The sequence below is a fragment of the Oreochromis aureus genome, linkage group 5, assembly GCF_013358895.1.
Source record: "Oreochromis aureus strain Israel breed Guangdong linkage group 5, ZZ_aureus, whole genome shotgun sequence".
NCBI classification, from domain to species: domain Eukaryota; kingdom Metazoa; phylum Chordata; class Actinopteri; order Cichliformes; family Cichlidae; genus Oreochromis; species Oreochromis aureus.
Genome location: NC_052946.1, coordinates 20366049 through 20380821, shown reverse-complemented (window position 1 = coordinate 20380821; position 14773 = coordinate 20366049).

The window sequence follows — 14773 nt, the reverse complement described above, 5'->3', positions numbered from 1 at the left end:
TATTAGGAAAAAGGGTTGAATCACTCGCTTCAGCGGTAGAAATTGTTGATTGTTTTGTGCCTGTCCCCTGACGAGTGTGTAAAAATAAATAAATAGAAAGAAAGGAAAAAGAAGAGACTAAAGAGGGCAATTTGGAGCCGCATATAGATAGACAGGCGTAATTGGGTGACATTCTCTGTGGTGTAGAATAAAATAACAAAAAGTGAGAGGTAAGTATTTGGGTGAAATATGTCGGGTTTTAATGCTGACGTGGAGAAAGGAGAAATGCAGGTAAGTGGAAACATTAAGCAGAAATCTGGAGCAGGGCCGGAGCAAAGGGGCCCCTTTCACACCAGAGCAGCAAGCTCTCAAACCAAAAGCAGGAAACAAGGCACACCCAATGGTGCGCAGGAGCCAGGATGATAAAGAGATACCTGATGCTGCAGGAGTGTTGCCCCTGGTGGTGGCATCCGGAGGTCAAAGGAAATACAAGCCATATGGGGTTGGAGATGTTAATGCCCTCATCGAGTTATTGCCTCCAATAACTGATGGAGGTGCAGGATGGATGAGAGAGTTCGATAGAGCAACAACAGGGGTTCAGCTGGCGCTAGGAGACTTCAGAACTGTCGCCGCCCGATGTGTGAGGGGAACGGCCTTGGATGACATAGAGAAGCTGGCAGGCACCATGATGCTAGTAGACAGCACCCCGTTTTGTCGAGTAGTAAATGTAGTATCTGGTGCATTCTGTGAGAAATATCCCACTCCCAATGCCGCTAAGATTTTGAAGCTGACCTGGAAACTGGAGCAATCTCCAAGAGAATTTAATAACTTGGTGCCGTGACCCTTTTCTCCAGTTTTTCTTACTTAGGGAGGTACGTTTTTGTCTTTTGGTTTAATTCTGTTCAGTAGGTAAGTTTGTTAAATCCCTGAGGTAGGCTCCCTTTTTTTGTTTTGGCATTAGGTCCACCCTGAAGTTGTAATTAGTTCTTCTTTTTGTGTTAAATAACCTCAGGAATCATTCTGTTGTAAATAAACCATTATCAAATGCTATCAGTTGTGTGGCGTGCTGCTTGGGGTCTGATGAGGATGGATTTCCCGTGTGTTATGTTTTGGCCACCCCTAGATGTGTTGTAACAAGAATATATGTGTATGTGAGAGAATTTCTTCACTATGTGTGACCATGTATAATAATGTATGTGCTAGGTTAATAGCCCAGGTTGTTAGCTGGATATGTCTAGTATAGACCAAGTAAACTAAAATTCAGGAGCAGACCCGTTACAAATATCACCATTAAATGAATTAAACAACTTGAGTTCTCCTAAAAGTCCATGTTCTCAGCTGTGTGTTGTGAAAAGCTATGTTTTGCCCAGGTGGTTTACGAGTACGTGTTTCAGCCATTGATCAGGGCACAGCTTCATGAATACAAAAACTGCCTTGGTGTAAGAAGGAAATAAGTTCTATAGTGACGATGAGAAATGCACCCAGTCCACCAGACACACATGCAGCAGCTGCGTGCAGATATTGCAGGGAAGATAATGTATGTATAGTAAAGAAGTTTCCAGTGAATGGGGAAGGTATAGTATGAAGTACACCACAGGGTGCTTCAATAACACAAACAATTAAGCCACTCTATGTGGCTAATATGCATTTACATGTAAACATGTTAGTCATTTCTTTTTAAACACTTCTTGTGATTATTTTCATGTTGGCTTGAAATAAAACACCTCCCTCTGCTGGTGCTGCAGCTTACTGAAACTTCTGCATGTGTGTCCATTTAAACATGTAATTAATCAAATGATACTTCTTCCAATAAAAAAAGATTATTGTTAAAAGACAGAACCAGCCAGGCAAGGTAAAAACTAGTTTAGTCTCTGGCTTCAAACAGCTTCTCCTGTGCTCTGTCCCCTTGCTTCCTGTGCATCCACACCCAGTTCCCGTCCTTTCTCTCTCCAAATTGTTATTCAAAAACTTGTGATTATTACTTGGCAAGACTAAGGAAAATGGCGATGAGGTTAATTTCCTTCTCAGTTGCAAATTTTATTTAACAAGATTGAACGAATACTCAAAATAATAAAGTAAGTCCACTAATAAGATAACATAAAGTTCAGGCATATAGCTTACTATTAGGGATGCGTGTGACTACAGGGAGTGCAGAATTATTAGGCAAGTTGTATTTTTGAGGTATAATTTTATTATTGAACAACAACCATGTTCTCAATGAACCCAAAAAACTCATTAATATCAAAGCTGAATGTTTTTGGAAGTAGTTTTTAGTTTTAGCTATTTTAGGGGGACATCTGTGTGTGCAGGTGACTATTACTGTGCATAATTATTAGGCAACTTAACAAAAAACAAATATATACCCATTTCAATTATTTATTTTTACCAGTGAAACCAATATAACATCTCCACATTCACAAATATACATTTCTGACATTCAAAAACAAAACAAAAACAAATCAGCGACCAATATAGCCACCTTTCTTTGCAAGCAGTAGCGGTTTTAGATACGGGGGACACGGGCGGTTGCCCGGGGCGGCATCACGGGCATCGGCAAAAAAAAAAAAAAATTGCTCGTACTCATGCTGTCCCGACATCATGCCAGTGCATATTGGGAATGGCATAGGCACCGATCGGTTTTCTATTTGCTGGGAGTAAGGGCGCCCTCCGTTTGCGAGGTGCGCCTGCTACTTGCGGCACAGGGAGGAGAGGGCGGGGCGGCGGGGGATTCTCTGGCTCCCTGGAACAGCATCTAATAACCAACTCGCAAAATAAAAACAAACCAACAAACACGAAAACACCAGACATTATGATACAGACTTATAATTTGCACCGATGTTTTTTCAAAATTCTATACGAGAAAAGTGAGCGCGAGAGCCCTCGGTGCGCCTGCTCGCTGCTGAAGTCAAAGTGAACTTTATTGTCATCTCCGCCACATACAGTCCAGTATATAGAGAGACGAGACGACGAGGCTCCAGTTACAGCAGTGCAAATAAACGAACAATAAATATTTAAGAGTAAAAAAAATAAATATACACTTTAGGACTCAGGGTAAAGGGAACAATAACAATTTAAATGTATATTTTATATTTTGTTGATTTAAAGTCTCACACACAACCCGTTTTTAAAGTTTTAAAAAAAGAGAAAAGAAGAGGAGTGTAGCGACTTCCACAGTCGCTAGAGGCCGGGGGTGGAGCCTGCCTATTTGCCTGACACGCTGTCAACTTTACGCAATAATGCCAGAGGTGGAATTGCTTGCTTGTTTATTAAAGTGCTTGAAAAGTTTACAGAGCAATGTGATCAGCTCGCGATTCAAACTCTTAAAACATCACAGGCTCTAATGCAACAAGGGGAAACTCGTTGTGCTGCGGTCAACAAAAACTACGGCTACCCAGCCCTGCTCTCTGTCAAAATCAAACCAGTGAAAAACAGACTGACAACGCCCTCTTAATGTCACGTGACTCCCGTTACACATCACCATAGCAACCAAACAAATGAAAACCCAGTGATCATTAAAATTCAATACATTTAATTATGGCTCCTACAAGGAGAAACAAGCAAAAGATACAGGTAAGCACATGTGTCATTGAATAATGGCAGGTCATGTATCCTAAAACCTAAAACATTAAGAATCAGAATACTTTCTTAATCCCTAAGGAAATTATGTGGGTTACAGTTCCTCCAAGAAGAAATGGTAAAAATAGTAACAGTAACAGACTAAACTCCAAACAATATATACAATAATATAATATTAATTAGTCAGTGTCAATTGTTGTTTTGTCCTGTTCTCACTGTATGACGAATTATGATGTCTGTTTAGTAGCCGTTTGCATACTAAGCATACTCTCTCTCTCTTCATATATGTGTGTGTGTGTGTGTGTGTGTGTGGGGGGGGGGGGGGCAGAGGGACTGTTCGCCCAGGGCGCCAAACAGGCTAGGACCTCCACTGTTTGCAAGGACACTCAAAAGCCTGCCAACCATGGATTCTGTCAGTGTTTTGATCTGTTCACCATCAACATTGCGTGCAGCAGCAACCACAGCCTCCCAGACACTGTTCAGAGAGGTGTACTGTTTTCCCTCCTTGTAAATCTCACATTTGATGATGGACCACAGGTTCTCAATGGGGTTCAGATCAGGTGAACAAGGAGGCCATGTCATTAGTTTTTCTTCTTTTATACCCTTTCTTGCCAGCCACGCTGTGGAGTACTTGGATGCGTGTGATGGAGCATTGTCCTGCATGAAAATCATGTTTTTCTTGAAGGATGCAGACTTCTTCCTGTACCACTGCTTGAAGGTGTCTTCCAGAAACTGGCAGTAGGACTGGGAGTTGAGCTTGACTCCATCCTCAACCCGAAAAGGCCCCACAAGCTCATCTTTGATGATACCAGCCCAAACCAGTACTCCACCTCCACCTTGCTGGCGCCTGAGTGGGACTGGAGCTCTCTGCCCTTTACCAATCCAGCCACGGGCCCATCCATCTGGCCCATCAAGACTCACTCTCATTTCATCAGTCCATAAAACCTTAGAAAAATCAGTCTTGAGATATTTCTTGGCCCAGTCTTGATGTTTCAGCTTGTGTGTCTTGTTCAGTGGTGGTCGTCTTTCAGCCTTTCTTACCTTGGCCATGTCTCTGAGTATTGCACACCTTGTGCTTTTAGGCACTCCAGTGATGTTGCAGCTCTGAAATATGGCCAGACTGGTGGCAAGTGGCATCTTGGCAGCTGCACGCTTGACTTTTCTCAGTTCATGGGCAGTTATTTTGCGCCTTGGTTTTTCCACACGCTTCTTGCGACCCTGTTGACTATTTTGAATGAAACGCTTGATTGTTCGATGATCACGCTTCAGAAGCTTTGCAATTTTAAGACTGCTGCATCCCTCTGCAAGATATCTCACTATTTTTGACTTTTCTGAGCCTGTCAAGTCCTTCTTTTGACCCATTTTGCCAAAGGAAAGGAAGTTGCCTAATAATTATGCACACCTGATATAGGGTGTTGATGTCATTAGACCACACCCCTTCTCATTACAGAGATGCACATCACCTAATATGCTTAATTGGTAGTAGGCTTTCGAGCCTATACAGCTTGGAGTAAGACAACATGCATGAAGAGGATGATGTGGACAAAATACTCGTTTGCCTAGTAATTCTGCACTCCCTGTAGTTGACTAGATGATTAATCGTTGTTGTTGTCACTGGTTGGAGATTGCTTCATTGTCTTCTTATTCTTTTTTTGCAACATGCATCATTCATAATGCACAGCACAACACACCACACTTTTCAGTCTTGATTTATTATTTTTCAGATGTTAGGACATGTTGTGTTCCTCTGGACACAGATACACAAAAGCACACGCACACGTTCACACACACACACACACACACACACACACACACACACACACACAGACAAACAAACAAACAAAACAAATTTTAAATTAGGGAGTTTTTTTCTTAAATATTGCTGGCTTTAAAACAACAGAACAATCAGAATAAAACCATTTTAAAATCCACACTGTGTTTCTGGTAATTTCTGTGATGTCCATTCATCCATCTATTTGCTTCCGCTTGTCCTGGAGCCTGTCCCAGCTGTCTTAGGGAAAGAGGGGGGGGGTACACCCTGGACAGGTGGCCAGTCTGTCACAGAGCTAGCACATAGACACAGACAACCATTCTTGCTCACATTCACAACTATGAGCAATTTAGAGTTTCCAATTAACCTATCCCCACTAAGCACATGTCTTTGGACTGCACAAATCTATTTTTATTCATGTTCTCTAAAAGCAGACCATGAATAAAAAGTTGCATTTGTTTGCTTGTACAGATACTTAGGCAGTAGATTATGAAATCTTTCTTTAAAAAATTAACACCTCACATAAAACCTAAACATATGCAGACCACACAAGTGGGAGAACAACTCTGCATTCTCATACTGTAGCTAGCCTCTATTTCTATACTTTGCATTTATACTAAAATGATTTTGTCATCATGTACGTTAGTGAACTTCTGTGGTTTTCTAAGAGAGTTGTTAAGCTACCCAGCGCATTCATTCTTTTTAAGGTTGAGCTCAGAGATCTTTTTTCTTTTTGAAGTGAGGAAATAAAATCCTAACAGCACCCCTCTTTTGGTGTCAGAAAGCTACTGTTGTGTTTTTTTAAAAATGTGTTTCTAAGTTTCTAATAAAACTTTATAGGGGTGTAGAGTGGGGTCATTTTAAAAATCCATTAAAATTTGGCTTACACCCACCAAGATCTTCATGGTCACCTTAATGATTTATTGGTCAAAAACTGACAGAAGGCTTAGAAATTATAACTTAGAAATTATGATTCGAACAAGTGCTGTGTGTATGGTTAAAAGATGAAAAATATCATGTCAGATTTGACCATGGTTTAAAGCGATATCAATGTTCTATAGCGTTATTTAAAACTATATTTCTTAAAGTACAATGTTGTACTGACAGCATATAGGGGAATGATGTGGGGATTCTAAGTGTCACCTTATTTCACTTCTGACCTCTTTTTCAAGGTTAAACAAGGTCAAATTTATTATTGTGCCTCTTTGTGTTTCTGGTATTTTTATTTCTGCCATTTCTTTTGTTTCCATTTTTACTTCATGTTTAATGTCATTTATACATTTGTATTATTTGTATTTTACTTTTCTGGCTTCCTCATTTGCCTCTCTCTCACCTCAGCTTGACTGTTCTCCCGCCGGTCTGTTCAGTCTGTCTGCTCTATGAGTATATTGTGTTGTATATAGTCTTCCTGTTATCAGATATCAGAATGTCTATTTGCTTTTTGAAGGTCCACCTTGTGCCTCTTCTTTTTTGGATTCCAGCTTTGGGTTTTTTTCCGTCTTTTAGATTCTGTGTTTCTGTGGTTTTAGATTAAACAGAGGTCTCCTGCATTTCGGTCTTGTCTCCAGTTATCTGTAACAAATGCACAGAAAACATACAAATAGAATAAAAGATATATAGAACTTCATGCTCTGTTTAATCTCAATCTTTTTATTGTTGGACATTATTTATAATAGGTCTCAGTAAAACCCCTGAGTTCAGCCACAACCTGTTTTAGCATCCTCCTTTTAGACAAACTTTCTTCTAATTGGTTGAGCATCACAATGATGAACGGCAGTTCAAAGCTCTGTGAGTTTCTGAGTAATACAATCTCTTCTTAGCTATGCTGCCTGTCAGTCTGTTGTAATGCGTTGACACCTTTGCTATGGTTGGCAAGAAAAAAATAGCATAGATCTTAATGCATGAGGGCCATGTAGCTGCTGCTGGATAAATTGCATGAAATCTGCCACACACATATGTATATGCCAAATTGTATTTAAACTCCCTTTGGAATAGTTAAAACAAGGAAACTACAATCAATCACAGATTAAAGAGAAAAAAATAGAACTTTTAAGATGGAGATATGACAACACATTGAGACATGGTGAGGGGAAACTAACAGTAAATACATGTGAGAGGGCAGCAGCCAGTTCAACTCGCACATAATCAAGTCTGTTCATTTTGTAAAGATCTGTGAGGACTGGCAACATGTATTAAGGAACCTAAAATAAGCCCTGAAGGACATCACGTAAGATAACATGTCAGTTAATTAGAGCGACTGTGAAAAGTTCAATTGAGGGAAACTTTGACATTTTAGTAAAAATGCTTACAGTAGTTATACTCCTGTTAAGTGGTATAAAAGTGGTGTGCTGTGACATTTACAGAAAGGTAAGCAGGGACTGTACCGCTCTAACCTCTGCATAAAATAAAATAAAGCTTCCTTTGCTCTTTAACAAGACAAGCTGGTTCAGACTAAAACAATATTGCTCTGACAGGCTCTTGCTTGCTTCCTGGACATCTTCTCCTTTCTGCTGTGGATTTGCAAAATTGTATTACTGTTATAGTTCTCTAACTTTTTACTACTAGCTGAAAATTATGAGATGTGAAAGAATTTGTTAGAATAAAAGATTCAATAACTTACTATGAAAAAGAATTACTATACACAAATCGTATTACTGGCATATTTTAGAAAAGTATCAAAAATGAAAATATGTATTCTGTAGAAAAATGTTATATGGTTCAGTGTTAATGCAGCAGATATTTAAGATCTGATATTTAAGAACACTTATAAACTGTTCAATCTACAGTAATGGATCATTTTCTATAAATTATATGTTTTGTAGTGTTTGTGCAGTGAGAACCACCTCAGCTCAGAAACATACCTAAATCCTGATTTAAAAACAACAAAAGCAACAACAACAACAAAAACAAGATAGATTACCTACATTTATAAAACAAAACAAAACAAAAATCTAGCACGCTCTATAGCAGGGGTAGGCAACCTTTCTGATGGCGAGTGCCATTTAAAATTTCCTCAGAAGTCAGTGTGCCATATGATTGCATTAGCAATAAATTTAATAACGCTCCATATGAACAGTTACACACTGTATAGAACCACTTTATAGAATTATATTTGTTTGCAAATGTTGGCAGCTATCAGCGAATAGTTATCAGCTATTTTGAAACAAAAAAAAGACACTTTTTATTCATAACAATAACTCCATAACAGCAAATGAACTGTACAACAGAAAATACAAATGCTATTTATGGTCTCCTCACAACAATGATAAGAAAAATAAACTGGGCCAATATGGTATGTTTGTTAATACAGAGACACACATGTTAATGTGATCTCTGGTCTCCCACTCGGAGACACAGGTCTCCGAGTGTCCAGTATTCAGACGGCTACCTGAGGACACTCATGTGAGAGAAAATCTGCTCACACAGATATGTAGAGCCAAATACTGTCAATAAGGCCTCTGCAATGTTCTGAAGACAGTTAAACTTGTCAGGTAGTGATGTCCAGCAGGTGAAAATGCAAGCTCCATGAACATGCACAGCTGTAGATTCCAGCTGCTTCGATGTCGCATTAACTGGCATTAACTTAGCCAGTTAATGCAAGACAAATCTAGCTGCTCATTAAAGATTTCTGGTTTGATCAGAAAATAAAACATTGGTCCATACACCTGAAAGTCCCAAAAATGCATTGTGTCTCGAGTCTATGGATGCATTTTGACTAAAGACCGGCCCCCCAGATATTAAAGCCATAAAGCCTTTGAATGAAAACAAACGCTGTTGTGACAGTGATGTACACTGTCTTGTTGGTAAATGTATGATTTCTATTCATTTTACGTCAGATAAAAACTTTGGTTGTAAGCTTCAGATAATTATTTAATAACAGCCAGACATTTTAAATGAGAATAAGAGTATATCTTTGTGCCCCCCTTTCCCTGTTAATGCCCTACCTGGCCCCCTGGCAAAACTTTGCTAGATCCGCCCCTGCACAGTTACCAGCTGTCAGCTACATAGAAAAGGATCCTGGTGTTATTTGTCTCTCAGAAACAGCTCATAACTTTCCTTCAACTCATTCGTGTCACCTAAAAGGTAAACCTGTTTCTCCATCACCTGTTCAGCTCTGATGATTCAGTAAGGACATCTCCTGGTTTCATCTGCATGTTTCCCTCTAACCAGATATACAAACCATCATGACCAGCAGCTTTACAGCTGTGGCTCCAGAAAACCTCAGCTGATACTAGAAATTAATATTAAATAAATTCTAACAGCAGCTGACCAAGCTTAAACGTGCTGCTGTTGTTTAGTGCGACATCCGGCGGTTTCCTCTTTGTGGCACAAAGTGAGCGATAAACAAACAAGAGAGAAAAGCTGATCAGCTGATCATTGATCAGTAGCAACAGGAGAGAGAGGGGGGAGAATGACAGGAGAAGAAGATGCAGCTGTGCAGCAAAGACACAATAACTCCAGCTGTGTGTCTTTTTCCATCCTGGCTGAAGTACGGGACAAACTGTGTTCCTTCTCAGCTCAACACGAAACGCGTAATAATTTCTCTGAAGGCGGGACGATTCCGTTTGTACGGGACGGTTGGCAACTCTACTAACTAACCTTATGAATAAAATAAAGTTCACTATCAATAAAATCATAGCACCCGCCCAGCAGTATATAAATTCCGTCATGCTAGCTAGCACGCAGTACGAGTTATTGTAACTGACTGTAAAAAGTCAGCACAACGAAAATAAACTCCACCTAAACTTGGTTTATATCTGACCCAGATAGACTGCAGGTCATAACTTCTTACCTGAAGTTTAGTTCACCTGACGCTCCGACCGGCGGCCGCCTCGGGTCTCTCCTCCTCCTGTCTCCCCTTCCCTCATCCACCTGCTGGCCTCCACCACTTGTTAATTTTACTGAATCTGTGGAAGCTACGCCATAGCCAACACCAAACAACTGAGTTATTTTTAGACACCGACCAGCGTCTGGCCAATCCACCACCAAAAAAATAATCCAAAAAAAAAAAAATCATCGGGCATACCGAGCCCGGTATGCCCGATGGCCAGTCCAGCTATGGTCGTGCGTGCCATCAGTTAACCCGTTGGCACGCATGTCTAGGGTTGCCGACCCCTGCTCTATAGCACGCTAGTCCCATCTAAAACCTGAGGTTTACTACATTGTGGATTCACAAACAACCTGCTGAAAGCTGAAGGCCTCTCAGCTTGAAAAACGCAACCTCACGAGAACGCCTACCTCATACATTTAACTGGCTCTGTTGTCAAGCTGCATAAATTCTACTTCAGTGAGAATAGCCGTCTGAGGCCACAAGATGGCAGTGATATAGATGGATACAAACATGCATAAGAGAAGCTTTATCACAGAAAGCTTTTTAAGATAAAAGTAAAGCTGTTGGTTGTTTAAATTGATGTCTGTTTTCTGTTTTGTTAGACAAGCAATGCTTGCCTCGCTTGCTCCGATGGGATGCCACTGGGTTTAAAAATAATACCACCCTTGCATTTCTATATAAAGCTACAGCCATTACACTTTTGGGATCTTTCTCTAACAGGTTTCAATAGCCATGCACCAGCAAAAGTTCACTAATAATGTATTCAGGCCAATATAATAACAAGTCTCTTCAAAAACACTCAAAGTCTGTGAATTATGGAGATTTTGATGTAGATGTTATAAATCTATTTTAAAAAACATGATAGCAAAATAATACTTCAAACTTCATAATATTAAGCATTAGTATGATATTAATGAATAATTCATCTTTTGTAAAGCATTACGCCTCCTGAGTATGACATTTATACAAATGGATATAACATGGAAACAAAGTAAAAGAGAGTGCTGCTGTCCATTTGGTTTTAACAAATGGTGCTGGATGGGGATAAATGTAGCATGAGACATCAGTTGTACACACTCATAGAGGAGATTCAGGAACATTTATGTCAGGAATAATTACATTTTAACCCTTCTTGGTGAGTTTAGCTGTATTAAGCTAGCGCTAAATAGCCTTACAGCTGTGTTCTCTGTTGATGCGTTGGGAAGGCAGACTCTATATTTCAAAAATGATGGGTGAACTTGACTTCACATTCCATTTACTGCTCTTATTGGTTGTTTTAAAGCTTTAATGAACTGGAAATTTTAAAAATTAATAATCACTTTTTTGTGCTTTGGATGCCAGGTTACATCTTTCTCATGTTAATATAAAGGCCATTACACGCCAAGCATGTTGTGAAAGAGTAACATGAATTTAGGATCAAAATTTGTCATGTAATGATTATAAACACTTAATTAATCCTTTAAAACCCTAAAAGTTGATTCTGTTTATCTGGACGTAACGCTTTCAGTGGGAGAAACGTTTTGTTAATCATCAAAGTGACTTCTTCAGTTTCAGCTGTCTGCAGTTTTCTCCACCCTTAGAAAGACTTTGCATAATGACTGAAACGTACATGAAATTACATACAACAGAACATTAAGAACAGGTGAGCCTGTAAAATGATAACACTTTTGAGACTCCATTGAAATTTTTCCTTTGGGATTCTCCACGATGAAGGAGATGCCAAGCCACCCATGAACCTGATCACCCCAAACCTCCTTATCCTGAGGCAGTGGGGCCAACTCCTCACTAAGGAAAATCGCTATTGGCTGTCCTAAAAGTTGCTAGAAGTCGCTAAATGGCATTATTGCCTAATTTGCATAATTGGTCATGCTTATGTAATTGTAACAGACATTGTAGGGGAGAGAAATAACATAGTGGAAGGACATAAGTGCCTAAAAAACACTAAATGCATTTAGAATATATTTAGAACTACAAATTAAATTTAGCAATTATTGTTTTTTTTTTAATGTCACAATGAGGTCACACAAAATACTTAACTAACAACAAGTAACTGCTTGAATTAACCATAAATCACATTATAAAATAAATACTCATATTTAGAAAACCTCTATTAACGTACGCATATGTGTAAATGTGAATCTAAACACTTAGTTAATCATTAACATAGACTTTGGAAACAGTTCCTAAACAATGTATTAGTTCTTGATGTAATACTTTATTCTGAAATAGTTAATCCATCATTTATAAATTATAAAAATGCTGTCATTTATTAGTTCTATATGAGCTTATTAATCAAGAATACACCAATGCTCAATACTGTGTTTTTTTTAAATAAAGTGTGACCCAACAGAAATGAATACACATAAACGATGTATGTGTCAGCCAACACGGGGGTAGAGTTTAGCTAAATATATCATAGTTAAATGGGTTGAGGCCAGTGTTGCCAACTTAGCGACTTTGTCGCTATATTTAGCGAGTTTTCAGACCCCCTAGCGACTTTTTTTCTTAAAAAAGTCGCTAAAAAAAGACGTGAAAGCACGTATCGCTTTTACTCTCAACAAGCAGCGGGTGCTGTAACACAGTCAGTTCTTCTTTTACTCTTTTACTCATATGCTGTTTTGTAGATCACAAGGTTTAAAACTACTTATAAACACACACACACAAAGTAACTCCACCAGAGTGCCTATTTCGATCACTTTTGCCGTCCAAGCCCGGGTGAAGGAGCAGGGTTGGAATTGTGACATTAAAAAACAATAATTGCTCAAAGAAATTTAATTTGTAGTTCTAAATAAACTCTAAATGCATTTAGGACGTTTTTTACTCACTTTGTGTCTCTTCCACGATGTTATTTCTCTCTCCAACAACATAGGTTACAATTATATTAGCATGACCAATTATGCAAATTAGGTGATGACGTCATTTAGCGACTTCTAGCGACTTTTAGGACAACCAATAGCGATTTTCCTTACTGAGGAGTTGGCAACACTGGTTGAGGCTTTCAGTCTATCAAAGCAGTTCCATGTGAAGTGGGTCTTACTGTGACCAGTTTGTGTGATAAACCTTTGATCCTGTGGTTTTCCTGAAAGCGAGTTCTCACATGACATGTAAGGTAGGTGAAAATCAGAGTTATCAGACAGACTGCTGTAGTCTGTTCTGTACACTCACTTTTTATCATGGCTGAACTTCTGCTGCTAGTCGTGCTTGTGTGTAAGTAAATTTTTTTCAAATTGGCTATAACTTGATGTCAGCTATTCCGTTTATATCTGCGTTATTTTTTGCTAGTTTGTACTTTAAGTTTTATTATCATTGCATATTTTTCTCTGTTTAAATTTCCTCAACAGATTCTTTTCATGACATTAAAGCACAAGGTCAGTCACTATGCTTTACTGTCACCACTATACCCGCTGTTTACTTTGACTATTTTTGCACATTATGTATTTCACCTGTGCATCTGAAGTTTCATATTTTATGTGAATAATTTTGGATGTTACAAAAACATAACCAAAACATTTAGCTAATTTTCAAAATGTTATTATATTTAAATGTAACTTAGCCGAACACTTACTTGTCCCTGTACTGATGGTGTTTACAGTGAATTAAATGTCCCACAATGACCTAAGAGAAAAAAATATTTTTTGAATTTGAATGTTCAAATTTTTATTGTAAAATGTTCTGTTGTGTGACAGTTGGGCTATGAAACAGTTGCCAGAGAGACCAGAGAGACTTTGATACATTGGTTAAAAAAATGCTTATTTACTTTCTTTTGAATGAAGTTTTACTAATACTTCACTATTGCTAAAGTGTGTTGTTATGAATACACTGGTAAATCGCTCTGTAGCTGTTAGTCAACACTGGGGCAGAGTTGGGCAGAGTCTAAATATATTATAGTTAAGTGATGTTTCCCTTGTGTCACGAGCATTCGCTGGGCAGGGAGTGCGGAGTTAGTTGTTACAAGCAGTGTTTGTGAACTAAAAATCAAGAATGTGGGATACTGTTTATCCGTTATTTGGAAAGCCCAGCGTGTGCTCCTGATGCAAGGGGAACAAATTCTGTCGGGGATACCTACCTTGGCATGACACATGTTTAAACAGTTTTGTTTAAACCCACTATGAAAAACACTTTCATACTTGTGTTAAGTTTTGTATAGAAATTACACAAAATTCAGTCTCAGGTTAAATGTGATAGAAACATCTGACACTGACATCCATCTTGATAAAAGACAATTTATGTGAGAAGCCTTGTTTGCACTTATTTGCACTGCTTTCCACCCTGGATTTCTATTTATGTTAAGCTTTAAGTATAAAAGGGTCAAGTCTACAACCTGTTTTTTGGGGGGGTTTTTTAGTTGTTGAATATAAACATTGTTTTGTTGATATTGTACTTCTTTTTCAGATCCAAAGAGTTTTTGAACTACATCCTAAAAATCCATTAAATTGTGGCTTACACCCACCAAGATCTTCATGGTCAACTTAATGATTTATCGGTCAAAAATTGACAGACAGGTTAGAAATTATGACATGAACAAGTGTGGAGTGTATGGTCAAAAGATGAAAAATATAATGTCTGATTTGACCTCGGGTCAAAGCGATATCAGTGCTCTACACACTTCTGCACAA